Source organism: Lepidochelys kempii, chromosome 5, assembly GCF_965140265.1.
Source record: "Lepidochelys kempii isolate rLepKem1 chromosome 5, rLepKem1.hap2, whole genome shotgun sequence".
Lineage (NCBI taxonomy): Eukaryota > Metazoa > Chordata > Testudines > Cheloniidae > Lepidochelys > Lepidochelys kempii.
Genome location: NC_133260.1, coordinates 15,688,469 through 15,700,568, shown reverse-complemented (window position 1 = coordinate 15,700,568; position 12,100 = coordinate 15,688,469). Strand labels below are relative to the sequence as shown.

Genomic DNA, 12,100 nt, shown 5'->3' with positions numbered 1-12,100 from the left:
TGTATTCTTTCTTAAGCGTAGGAAGGGACATAATAATCTGCTAGAATGCCAAATGCTTTTGGCCAGAATTGAACATGGTCCATCATCCATAAATTATAATCATACATGCATGTGGGCGACTTATCGTTAAACTCTAATGTCTGTGTGAGAAGTGTGGGAGGTAATAAAAGCTTGCGCCATAGTGGTTAATATATGGAATATGTGTGTTCAGAAATTTGTTCTGAATGTATTTTGGGGTCCCTTTTAACTACAGCACTGATGTCTTAAATGAAGATTTTACTTAATCAGTTAATGGAGCAGCAATTAAACATTACAGCATTTATTTCTCTCATGCATGTCTGCACCTAATACTGATCAGTCTAGCTAGAGAGGCTTACAGAAACTGCTTGAGCATCTAAACTGGTTTACACATGGTTTTGGTACCGATTTAATTATTTTCATTAGGGACGTGAGACTTTCTACTGAAGTAGATGAATTGGGAATCCTGACTGTGATGTAGTCATATTGGTATAAAGATGTTTTATGCTGTGTGACAGGGTTGGGCCAGATGGCTACAGGAGAGTAATAGAAAGCAGATATATTAGCCCCAGGTTAAGTAGGTCCCTTTCCCCTGGGTAAGGGAACAGGGAAGGTTCCAGAACAATCAGAAACCTTCTGGAGACAATTAAGGCAGGCTAATCAGGGCACCTGGGTTTAAAACAGAGCTCATTTCAGTTTGTGGTGCGCATGTAAGGAGCTGGGAGCAAGAGGTGCTAGGAGCTGAGAGTGAGAACGCATACTGTTGGAGGACTGAGGAGTACAAGCATTATCAGACACCAGGAGGAAGATCCTATGGTGAGGATAAAGAAGGTGTTGGGAGGAGGCCATGGGGAAGTAGCCCAGGGAGTTGTAGCTGTTGCACAGCTTTTCCAGGAGGCAGTCTAGACAGCTGCATTCCACAGGGCCCTGGGCTGGAACCCGGAGTAGAGGCGGGCCCGGGTTCCCCCTAAACCTCCCAACTCCTGGTCAGACACAGGAGGAGTTGACCTGGACTGTGGGTTCACGAAAACGGCCAAACTGAGGGCTGCCGTGAAGCTCCAAGGCGAGCAAATCTGCCAATAAGCACAATACCCACCAAGGTAGAGGAGGAACTTTGTCACAACTTTCAGAGTAGCGGCTGTGTTAGTCTGTATTCGCAAAAAGAAAAGGAGTACTTTTGGCACCTTAGAGACTAACAAATTTATTTGAGCATAAGCTTTCGTGAACATCCAATGAAGTGAGCTGTAGCTCACGAAAGCTTATGCTCAAATAAATTTGTTAGTCTCTTAGGTGCCACAAGTACTCCTTTTCTTTTTGTCGCAACTAATATTGTAGTTTATCATCTTTCCCTTAAGGAAATAAGCTGTAACAGTGTAAGCACCCTTATACAGCTATACCCATGTCTATTCTTGAAGTGTTGTGGGGTCCTGGTTCATGACTAGGGCTTATAGATGCTACACTAATAGAAATTAATGATTATACCTGTATTGTTAGTGTTACATCATCTTTAGCTTATCCCTTGCTGGATCAATAACTGATTTACAAAGCGTCAGTACTATAGCATCTGAGTATCTCACAATCTTTTATTGTATTTTTTTTCCACATCATACATGTGTAATGTTATGGAAGTATATCAAGTCAATTTTGGGCGCACTATAAAAACACTCAATTACAATATAACAGGATGCTTCGGGGCTGGATAAACCTTTTGTTCCTTGGATTAATTCACATTTTAATTGTATAATATTGGTGCAAGTGGATTTGTGTGTAAAAAAGAAAGAAAGAAAGGAAGGATACCAGATCCTGTTCTGGAGTAGGGATTTTCTGCTTCTGAAAGAGAGAGAAATTGGTTGTGGCAAGACTTCACGTGTACAAAATTTGTAGTCTGCAGGGGGAGAGCAGTCTGAGACAAATTATTCCTGCCATGGATGGAGAAGTTTCCAGGCACCACAGATGTTGCAGTGGATCAGTTTAATTCTTCTTTTTAAAACAAATGTACCTAAAACTTCTGAAAGGCATATCTATAAATACTTTGAAATAAATTATTTGACTGCTTGACCAATAAATAACTTGTAAGTTTGTCAGGCAGGTTTGGGTTTGATTATAAGCTTCTAATGCACACTTTCATACAAGTCAGTGGCAAGTCCCTTTTTTAAAAAAAAAAAAGCTTTTGGAAAATATGAGATCTTGTGTTGAAAATAAAGACATGAGCTATTCAATATGAAGCCTATGGGTCTTTTCATTAATTTTTCAATACTGACTGGAAGATGTGGCTTATTTACTTGCCTTTTGGGGAAACTATAATTTTTATTATTGAACAATCAGGTCTTGTCTTGGAAGATCTTGTGGCATCTTGAGAGCTAATGAAATTATATGTGACAAGAGGCTGAAAGGAGAGAGGATTTTTAGTAGCACTGAAAACTATTTTTTGGTTTGTGCAGTTTCCATCCTGGCTTCACAGTTGTTCATACAATTCACAAATTACCTCTAAATTGGACGCTGGCTATTTTATGGTGCTGATTATTTTGGTGCCTTGCTGATTATAATATTTCTGTTAATATGATCCATCTTTTTGTTGGATTTTCATGCTTGCGTTCGTTTCTGCTTCAGAGCCAGTTCTCAAAATCATTGTAATTGAAAGTTTCCATATCCAGGGTGGAGTTATTCTCCAAAATGTAGGTCTCTTCTACTCTTGTGCATCCATCCATAAATTGGGACTGGAACTCACTCATTCTTTCTCTAATGCTTCTCTAGAATCATTACAGATTCTTAAAGCAAATTGGAATCATATATACATAGTAGCTGTCTGTAGCTTCAGCAAGGTTAGTCTGTCAGGTGACCTGTACTGTAGCCTCATGCAACTCTGCTTTTGTTTATATAAATAGTAATCAGGTGACTTGGACAATTTACTTTACATGGCCTCTGTTCCTTAGTCTTAATTCAAGAATTATTTCTGGAAACCAGTTTTATGTTCAGAAATACTCTTTCAGGCCCCAGTTCAGCAAGGTATGTTAGCAAGTGCAGAACTATGCACGGGAGTAGTCCCATTAGGGCCAAAGGGACTGTTCAGTGCTTGAAGTAATGCATGTGATCAAGTACCTTGCTGAATTATGGCTTCGATGAAGAAGACTCATGGTATTGTTTATTGCTCTGTTGACTAAGTGACTTGCCTAAGGTTGCACAGAAAGTCTGAGAACCAGAAAATTAATCCATAGCTCCTGAATCTCAGTCCAGTGCCTTAAACCACAAGACCACATATAGCACCCTCAATCCGAGGGCACCCAGATGTTTTACAGATTATCCAACAAGTGTATTTAGGTTTTACTCTCCTTTTATAGATGGTGGGGAAAGAGAGGAAACGAAAAGGTTGTGACCTGACTAAGATTACACAGTGAGTTGGCTTTAGAACCAGAATCCCAGAGTCCTGACTGCTAGTGCCATGTTGTAACCATTAGAACTTATTTCAAGATCTATTAAACTTACTGCTGTGTGTGTAATAACTTACTATATAAGGTCCCTGTTTCAAGAACTAAAATGGTTAACTTGTAAGGATGGGTCTGTAGCTGTACAGTACCTATTCTTTGCAAGGGTAATATTTTATGTTTTAAGTGCCGTATAATACTTGGGTAATCAATGTCATTTTTTTCCCTTCAAGGATGTTGGTAACATTACTGTCTCAGAATAACCTTTATTATGAGGTGTAAAAAACAATCATGTCAAATGTAATTCTAATTGATAAAAATACAATTAAGTATTTTGGTGTATGGCTATTGTGACAGACCCAGACCTGTGGGATATAGGGGTCTGGTAGAAGGCAAATATATTGGCCAGTGGATGAACAGTTTTCTGTTCCCTGAGTGACCAGAGCAGGGGCTGCCCTAGAGCAATCAGGAACCTGATAGAACCAATTAAGATAGGCAAGCTAATCAAGATACCAGGAGCCAATTAAGAACTTTCAAGATTCAGTTATGCCAGGCAAGCTAATCATAGAATCATAGAATGTCAGGGTTGGAAGGGACCTCAGGAGGTCATCTAGTCCAACCCCCTGCTCAAAGCAGGACCAATCCCCAACTGAATCATCCCAGCCAGGGCTTTGTCAAGCCTGACCTTAAAAATATCTAAGGAAGGAGATTCCACCACCTCCCGAGGTAACGCATTCCAGTGTTTCACCACCCTCCTAGTGAAAATTTTTTTCCTAATATCCAACCTAAACTTCCCCCACTGCAACTTGAGACCATTACTCCTTGTTCTGTCATCAGCTACCACTGAGAACAGTCTAGATCCATCCTCTTTGGAACCCCCTTTCAGGTAGTTGAAAGCAGCTATCAAATCCCCCCTCATTCTTCTCTTCCGCAGACTAAACAATCCCAGTTCCCTCAGCCTCTCCTCATAAGTCATGTGTTCCAGTCCCCTAATCATTTTTGTTGCCCTCCGCTGGACTCTTTCCAATTTTTCCACATCCTTCTTGTAGTGTGTGGCCCAGAACTGGACACAGTACTCCAGATGAGGCCTCACCAATGTTGAATAGAGGGGAACGATCACGTCCCTCGATCTGCTGGCAATGCCCCTATGTATACATCCCAAAATGCCATTAGCCTTCTTGGCAACAAGGGCACACTGCTGACTCATATCCAGCTTCTCGTCCACTGTAACCCCTAGGTCCTTTTCGGCAGAACTGCTGCCGAGCCATTCGGTCCCTAGTCTGTAGCGGTGCATGGGGTTCTTCCGTCCTAATTGCAGGACTCTGCACTTGTCCTTGTTGAATCTCATCAGATTTCTTTTGGCCCAATCCTCTAATTTGTCTAGGTCCCTCTGTATCCTATCCCTACCCTCCAGCGTATCTACCTCTCCTCCCAGTTTAGTGTCATCTGCAAACTTGCTGAGGGTGCGATTCACACCATCCTCCAGATCATTTATGAAGATATTGAACAAAAACGGCCCCAGGACCAACCCTTGGGGCACTCCACTTGATATCGGCTGCCAGCTAGACAGGGAGCCATTGATCACTACTTGTTGAGCCCGACAATCTAGCCAGCTTTCTATCCACCTTATAGTCCATTCATCCAGCCCATACTTCTTTAACTTGCTGGCAAGAATACTGTGGGAGACCGTGTCAAAAGCTTTGCTAAAGTCAGGGAACAACACGTCCACTGCTTTCCCCTCATCCACAGCGCCAGTTGTCTTGTCATAGAAGGCAATTAGATTAGTCAGACATGACTTGCCCTTGGTGAATCCATGCTGACTGTTCCTGATCACTTTCCCCTCCTCGAAGTGCTTCAGAATTGATTCCTTGAGGACCTGCGCCATGATTTTTCCAGGGACTGAGGTGAGGCTGACTCGCCTGTAGTTCCCCAGATCCTCCTCCTTCCCTTTTTTAAAGATGGGCACTACATTAGCCTTTTTCCAGTCGTCCGGGACTTCCCCCGATCGCCATGAGTTTTCACAGATAATGGACAATGGCTCTGCAATCACATCTGCCAACTCCCTTAGCACTCTCGGATGCAGCTCATCTGGCCCCATGGACTTGTTCTCGTCCAGCTTTTCTAAATAGTCCCGAACCACTTCTTTCTCCACAGAGGGCTGGTCACCTCCTCCCCATGCTGTGCTGCCCAGTGCAGTAGTCTGGGAGCTGACCTTGTTCGTGAAGACAGAGGCAAAAAAAGCATTGAGTACCTTAGCTTTTTCCACATCCTCTGTCACTAGGTTGCCTCCCTCATTCAGTAAGGGGCCCACACTTTCCTTGACTTTCTTCTTGTTGCTAACATACCTGAAGAAACCCTTCTTGTTACTCTTAACATCTCTTGCTAGCTGCAACTCCAAGTGTGATTTGGCCTTCCAATTTCACTCCTGCGTCCCCGAGCAATATTTTTATACTCTTCCCTGGTCATTTGTCCAATCTTCCACTTCTTGTGAGCTTCTTTTTTGTGTTTAAGATCAGCAAGGATTTCACTGTTAAGCCAAGCTGGTCGCCCTCCATTTTTACTGTTCTTTCTACACATCGGGATGGTTTGTCCCTGTAACCGCAGTAAGGATTCTTTAAAATACAGCCAGCTCTCCTGGACTCCTTTCCCCCTCATGTTATTCTCCCAGGGGATCCTACCCATCAGTTCCCTGAGGGAGTCAAAGTCTGCTTTTCTGAAGTCCAGGGTCCGTATTCTGCTGCTCTTCTTTCTTCCCTATGTCAGGATCCTGAACTCAACCATCTCATGGTCACTGCCTCCCAGGTTCCCATCCACTTTTGCTTCCCCTACTAATTCTTCCTGGTTTGTGAGCAGCAGGTCAAGAAGAGCTCTGCCCCTAGTTGGTTCCTCCAGCACTTGCACCAGGAAATTGTCCCCTACCCTTTCCAAAAACTTCTTGGATTGCCTGTGCACTGCTGTATTGCTCTCCCAGCAGATATCAGGGTGATTGAAGTCCCCCATGAGAACCAGGGCCTGCGATCTAGTAACGTCCGTGAGTTGCTGGAAGAAAGCCTCGTCCACTTCATCCCCCTGGTCCGGTGGTCTATAGCAGACTCCCACCATGACATCACCCTTGTTGCTCACGCTTCTAAACTTAATCCAGAGAACTCAGGTTTTTCTGCACTTTCATACTTGAGCTCTGAGCTGTCATACTGCTCCCTTACATACAGTGCAACTTCCCCACCTTTTCTGCCCTTCCTGTCCTTCCTGAACAGTTTATATCCATCCATGACAACAGTCCAGTCATCTGAGTTGTCCCACCAAGTCTCTATTATTCCAATCGCATCATAATTCCTTGACTGTGCCAGGACTTCCAGTTCTCCCTGCTTGTTTCCCAGGCTTCTTGCATCTGTGTAAAGGCACTTGAGAGAACTCGCTGATCGTCCCTCTTTCTCAGTATGAGGCAGGAGCCCTGCCCTCTTGCGCGCTCCTGCTTCCTCCCGGTATCCCACTTCCCCAATTACCTGAGGGCTTTGGTCTCCTTCCCCCAGTGAACCTAGTTTAAAGCCCTCCTCACTAGGTTTAAAGCCCTCCTCACTAATCAGGACACCTGGTTTAAAAAGGACCTCCCATCAGTTAGTGGGGGGCGCGCCAGGAGCAGGGAGTGAGAAGGCGTGCTGCTGGAGGAGTGAAGAGTTCAAGCGTGATCAGGCTTCAGGAGGAAGATCCTGCAGTGAGGATAAAGAAGGTGCTGGGGGAAAAGCCATGGGGAAGTAGCCCAGGGAGTTGTAGCTGTCACGCAGCTGATACAGGAAACATTGTGGACAGCTGCTATCCACAGGGCCCTGTGCTGGAACCCGGCGTAGAGGATGGGCCCGGGTTCCCTCCCATCCCCCCAACTCCTGATCGGACACAGGAGGAGTTGACCTGGCCTGTGACAAACACCAGAAGGGAAGGTCTAAATTGGAAAGGATCTGCGCTGTCCCCACCCACTAGGTGGGACACAGAGACTGTGGGGATTGTTCTCCATTCCCCCATGCTGGCCAGTGATGAGGTTAGCTGAGTGGACGGCAGGTTTGAGCCACTAGCACGAGTGGCCAAACTGAGGGCTGCCGTGAATCTCTGAGACAAGCAAATCCGCCAATAAGCACAGGATTCACGGAGGCAGAGGAGGAACTTTATCACGCTGTTTAAATATATGGAGTTTAAATTGTTTGTCAAAAGTGACTAAATAAACAACCAACCTCAGTAAATGTGATTACAGTAGGTAAAAGGGACCAGCCAAGAAGAAGAGAGAGTGAAAGAGGATCTGGAAGCTTTGGAAATGTGTCCAGTCAGTCAGGAAGTAGTCATGCCAAGACTTGGAGGCTGGAGCCTTGGTCTAGTCTCTCTGGTGCCAGTGATGTACAGGGGTCGGTCACAAGACCTTGCTATCTTAACTCACCCTGTCAGTTCTGTACACTGCAGCTGGAGATAGCTTATTAGACAGAGGATGTAAGTACTTGAAGAGCTTGGCAATGATACCAGTTTGTCTGTTTTTCATGAAGTTAACTGAAACTGACAATTGCACAAATAATAAGTGAACACTAGGAAAAAATGCAGTATTTTCACAGATATTAAAATATTCATATCCATCTACACAAAACCATTTATTCATTAAAAATCAGTTCTCTATAAAAGTGACAGCCACAGATTTTGAAGGCCTACAAAGGTTTTGTATAATATACTGAAGGGTTTGTGTGCACGGGCTTTCAAAACAGTGGCACAAGATAGAGCTTAGCTAGAAATTGAAACATTCAGTTTATGAAAAGAAAGTGGATCAGGTAGGTAAGAGAGCAGTGTGCAGTCTTTCAGTCTTGAAGACGATAATGTAACTTGAAGCAACATCCAGTGCCTGATCTAGTCTGGTGGGGAATCAAAATTGTGGTAAGCTAGTAATTTCTGTTTCTCTAAGTGTAGGCTTAGAAATACCGTAAACAGTATAATCTAAGACTGAGTCATAGAAAATACCCCATATGTACTTCCAAACATCTCTCACAGAGAGCTGACACCAGACCTTTAATGACAACCATCATTATGAAATGTTTATGAAGAGGAGAAGCCAAAGGGATCCCTTGCCCTGTGGTAACAATTTGTGGACAGTGAAGGAAAGACAAGACCTTTAGGAGGTCTTAAGGTCTGAGAATGTGCATGAAAAAATGTTAAGACAAATATGATTTCAACACTGTCCTGTGGGGAAAATGCAAATCCTTGTATACAGTCAGACCTTACCCTTGATTAATATATTTAAGTGCAATTGGCAAATATCAAATCATTGCCCAGAACCAAAACTTTCTTTTTATTATTTTCTAATTCAAGGTTTAACTGCCGAAGTTGGTGAAAGTTGGCACGCACTTTCCATGTTTTCAGTGTTGTGCTATTTTTCGTCTGTATTTTTGTTTGTGTAAAATATGTATAAAAATAATGCTTGGAATCAGATTCCATTTTGTCTAAGGGTCTGTACCCTATTAAGTTTTACATATTTAAATATGCTGCTGCAAATCCATTGAACGTGACCTCCCTACACCTCCCCTCTCAGCCCCCCCAAAAAGAAGGGATTTAATAGGAATTAGATCAGGGAGGCCAACCTGAGCCTAAGAAGGAGCCAGAATTTATCAATGTACATTGCCAAAGAGCCACAGTAATACATCAGCAGCCCCTGATCCGCTCCCCCTCCACCCGCTCCCAGCGCCTCCCACCCACTGGCAACTCCACCGATTAGCGCCTCCCCCTTCCTCCCCGTACCTCCCAGTCATCTCTTTCGTGGCATGCAGGAGGCTCTGAGGGTGTGGGGGGAGAAGTGAGGGCATGGCAGGCTTGGGGAGATGGCGGGAAGGGGTGGAGTGGGGGCAGGGCCCGTGGCAGAGCCAGAGGTTGAGCAGTGAGCACCCCCCGGTACATTGGAAAGTACATGTACCTCCAGCCCTGGACTTCATGCCTATATAAGGAGCGACATATTAACTTCTGATGAGCCACATGTGGCTCCGGAGCCACAGGTCGGCCACCCCTGGATTAGATAGATCAGAGGATTGATAATGGGGTATCATGTTTTTCATCTCCATGTCACTGGTTTCAATCCAGCCTGGGTGACTAGTGACAGAAAGTTGTTACCATCTGATGTCTGTGGCGTTGATTTCAGTTCTTAGAGCCAAGCAAGAGGCAGCCATGAATAGAAAACAACCTATCAGCACTGGCAATCATTTAAGTTCTTCTTGAAGAAACAACAGGGAGACCAAGGACTAGACTCACTCAGCCTTAGAGGTAGTCCCATGCAGTCAAGGTTGAGGCAAGTTGTGGTGAAGATTTTACTCGTTTGACCATGATACACCTGTTCTAGGAATAGGACTTCAATCTGCAGGCCAATCACTGTAGCACCATTGTCGGAACCAAAATCTCGCACACATACACACAAGTGCCATTTCCATCATCTTATTATTTGTATTATAGGCAGAGCTAGTAGTGATTTCCATGGGCAGGGTTACCTGATACTTTATATAATGAGACTCCATTTTAAGTTGTGTATAACTTTGCCAAACTTTAACTATTTGAGTTGAAATTTTCCATGCTGGGTGTCTGCCTCAGACTAAATTTTTGGGGATAATTTGAACAAAAATGGTTCTGCCATTTCTGAGAATAAGGTTAAGGAAAAATGTTTTAACAATTTAACATTGGAAAGCAACTGTTTTTGTTGAGAAGCTCTGGTGCCTGCATGAAGTGGAACTGCACTTGAGATTTGGCATATCAGGGCTCCCCTGGGGACAAGGATGTACTATTTGCTATCCCCACGAAAATCTACCCAAACTTGGCAAAGTTATAAGCTTCTGAAAAATAGCTGTTTGCACATGCTCAGTAGAGGGAGCTGGGAGAAAAATAGTCTGAACACTTCATGAAAACGGAATGCGTCCCACCCCTACAAAGCACCATGACAACCACACTGAACATACGTGCGCCCTTAGAGTTCACCGAGCATGCTCCAACCCCAGGGCTGCAGGAGCTTAGTAATTGCTCTTTATGGTTAGCTGGGGACCTGTGACTCCAAGCAGCAGAACTGAGACCATGGAGACTGTCTTCTCTGTACTCTTAATTCCCCCTGCTGATACCTGGCATCACGGAAGAGGAAGTTGCCTGAGTGGAATATAGAGGGGTGAGGAGGAGAAGAGGAATAGGGGCAGGACAATTAAGGCTGCACAAGCATTCTTAATTTTGGCATTTCCTAACTTCCGAGTACTTGACTGTGGCACCTTAACCTCTTTTAGTATAGGTATTTTGTAATGGATAGGCACTGCTGCGTAAGGGAAAGAGAGGGTTGTGCAGATTTGTTTTCAGCTGTATCTTTAATCTTAGGGAAATCCATAAAATTCTTGCATAGGATCAAATAATTTTTCCGAGGCAGAATTCACTTTCAGTGAGTGGGACTTCCTAGTGAGCAAAATTGCTTGCACAGGAAGCCTTTCTACTGGTATTGCACTTGGATGCCCTTGGGATGGCTTTCAAAGGTACTGTGTTTCATTTCCAGCTTTTCTGTCCAGTGATGTGAGAGAGCATCACTGTTTGAAGCAACTATTGGTGCATCCCAGGCTGTCCAGCAAGGACTGCTATAGTGAAATTCATCCATTCATTTGCCTGTGGAGGTCAACAAAGTTTCTCAGTGTCTTCCTCTTGCTGACATTCTAGGAATCATAAATCTTCTGAAAAAAGATTAGCCACAAATTATTTTGGTTGTAGGCTGACTTCTTCAATTTTCGTCTGCCTTTTAAAAGTTTTTTGCAGTGTTGTTGTAGCCATGTTGGTCCCAGGATGTTAGCAAGACAAGGTGGGTGAGGTAATAGCTTGTTTGTGCCAACTTGTGTTTAGCGAGAGAGGCAAGTACCTTTCCCAGTCCAGAAAAAGAGCTCTGTGTAGGTCAAAAGCTCGTCTCTTTCATCCACAGAAGTTGGTTTAATAAAAGATATTACCTCACCCACCGTGTCTCTTTAATAAGTTACACTTGCTTGGTGGGAAGCCTGTGGCAGTACTTCAGGAATCCTGCTTTCTTTATTAGTGCAGACTAGAGCTTTTGCTGGGGGGAAGGCTTTTGCTGAGGAAAGCATGCTGACTTACAGGATATTCTAGAAGTAGGGTATCAACCTGTGCATTGACAGTAACTAGTGGTGGTCATTAAAAGACTTTCCACCTGCCCTCTCAAATGGGAACTGACACAGTTCTCTATGAATTTGTGATTTAGATAACACATGCTTGGAGCACTGTAGACCCACATTGTACCATAAATAATTTGGGGGCAAGGGAATTGGGATAAATCCAGACCATCCTCTGAAGTAAGACAAAGTTCTAAAACTTTTACCTGTGTGTAATTTAATAACAAGAGAGCAGACTTTCAGTAGTGCTCAGTATCCAGCAGCTCTGGTTGTTCTAGTGCAAATTTTAGGAAGATGATTGCTTGAAAATCCAGCCTCTTCACCTAGGTACCCAAACAAGGACTGCTTGCTCTTGAAATCTGGTCCCACTTGTGGATGCTGAGCACTTTTGAAAATCTCGACCCAAAGAATTTTTAGTTTTCATTCTCTGAAGATTTAGAAAGATTCAAAATATTCCCTTAACTTTAGGAAGCCAAGTTATTTCAAAACGTAAAACCTCGGTACCTG

The 12,100-nt window shown here is 43.8% G+C and overlaps 1 protein-coding gene across 5 annotated transcripts in view; it reads left to right on the top strand.

Moving 5' to 3' along the window:
• Window positions 1-12,100, top strand: part of DYM (dymeclin) — a 389,955-nt gene that overhangs the window by 145,697 nt on the left and 232,158 nt on the right. The gene's annotated exons all lie outside the window — the stretch shown is intronic.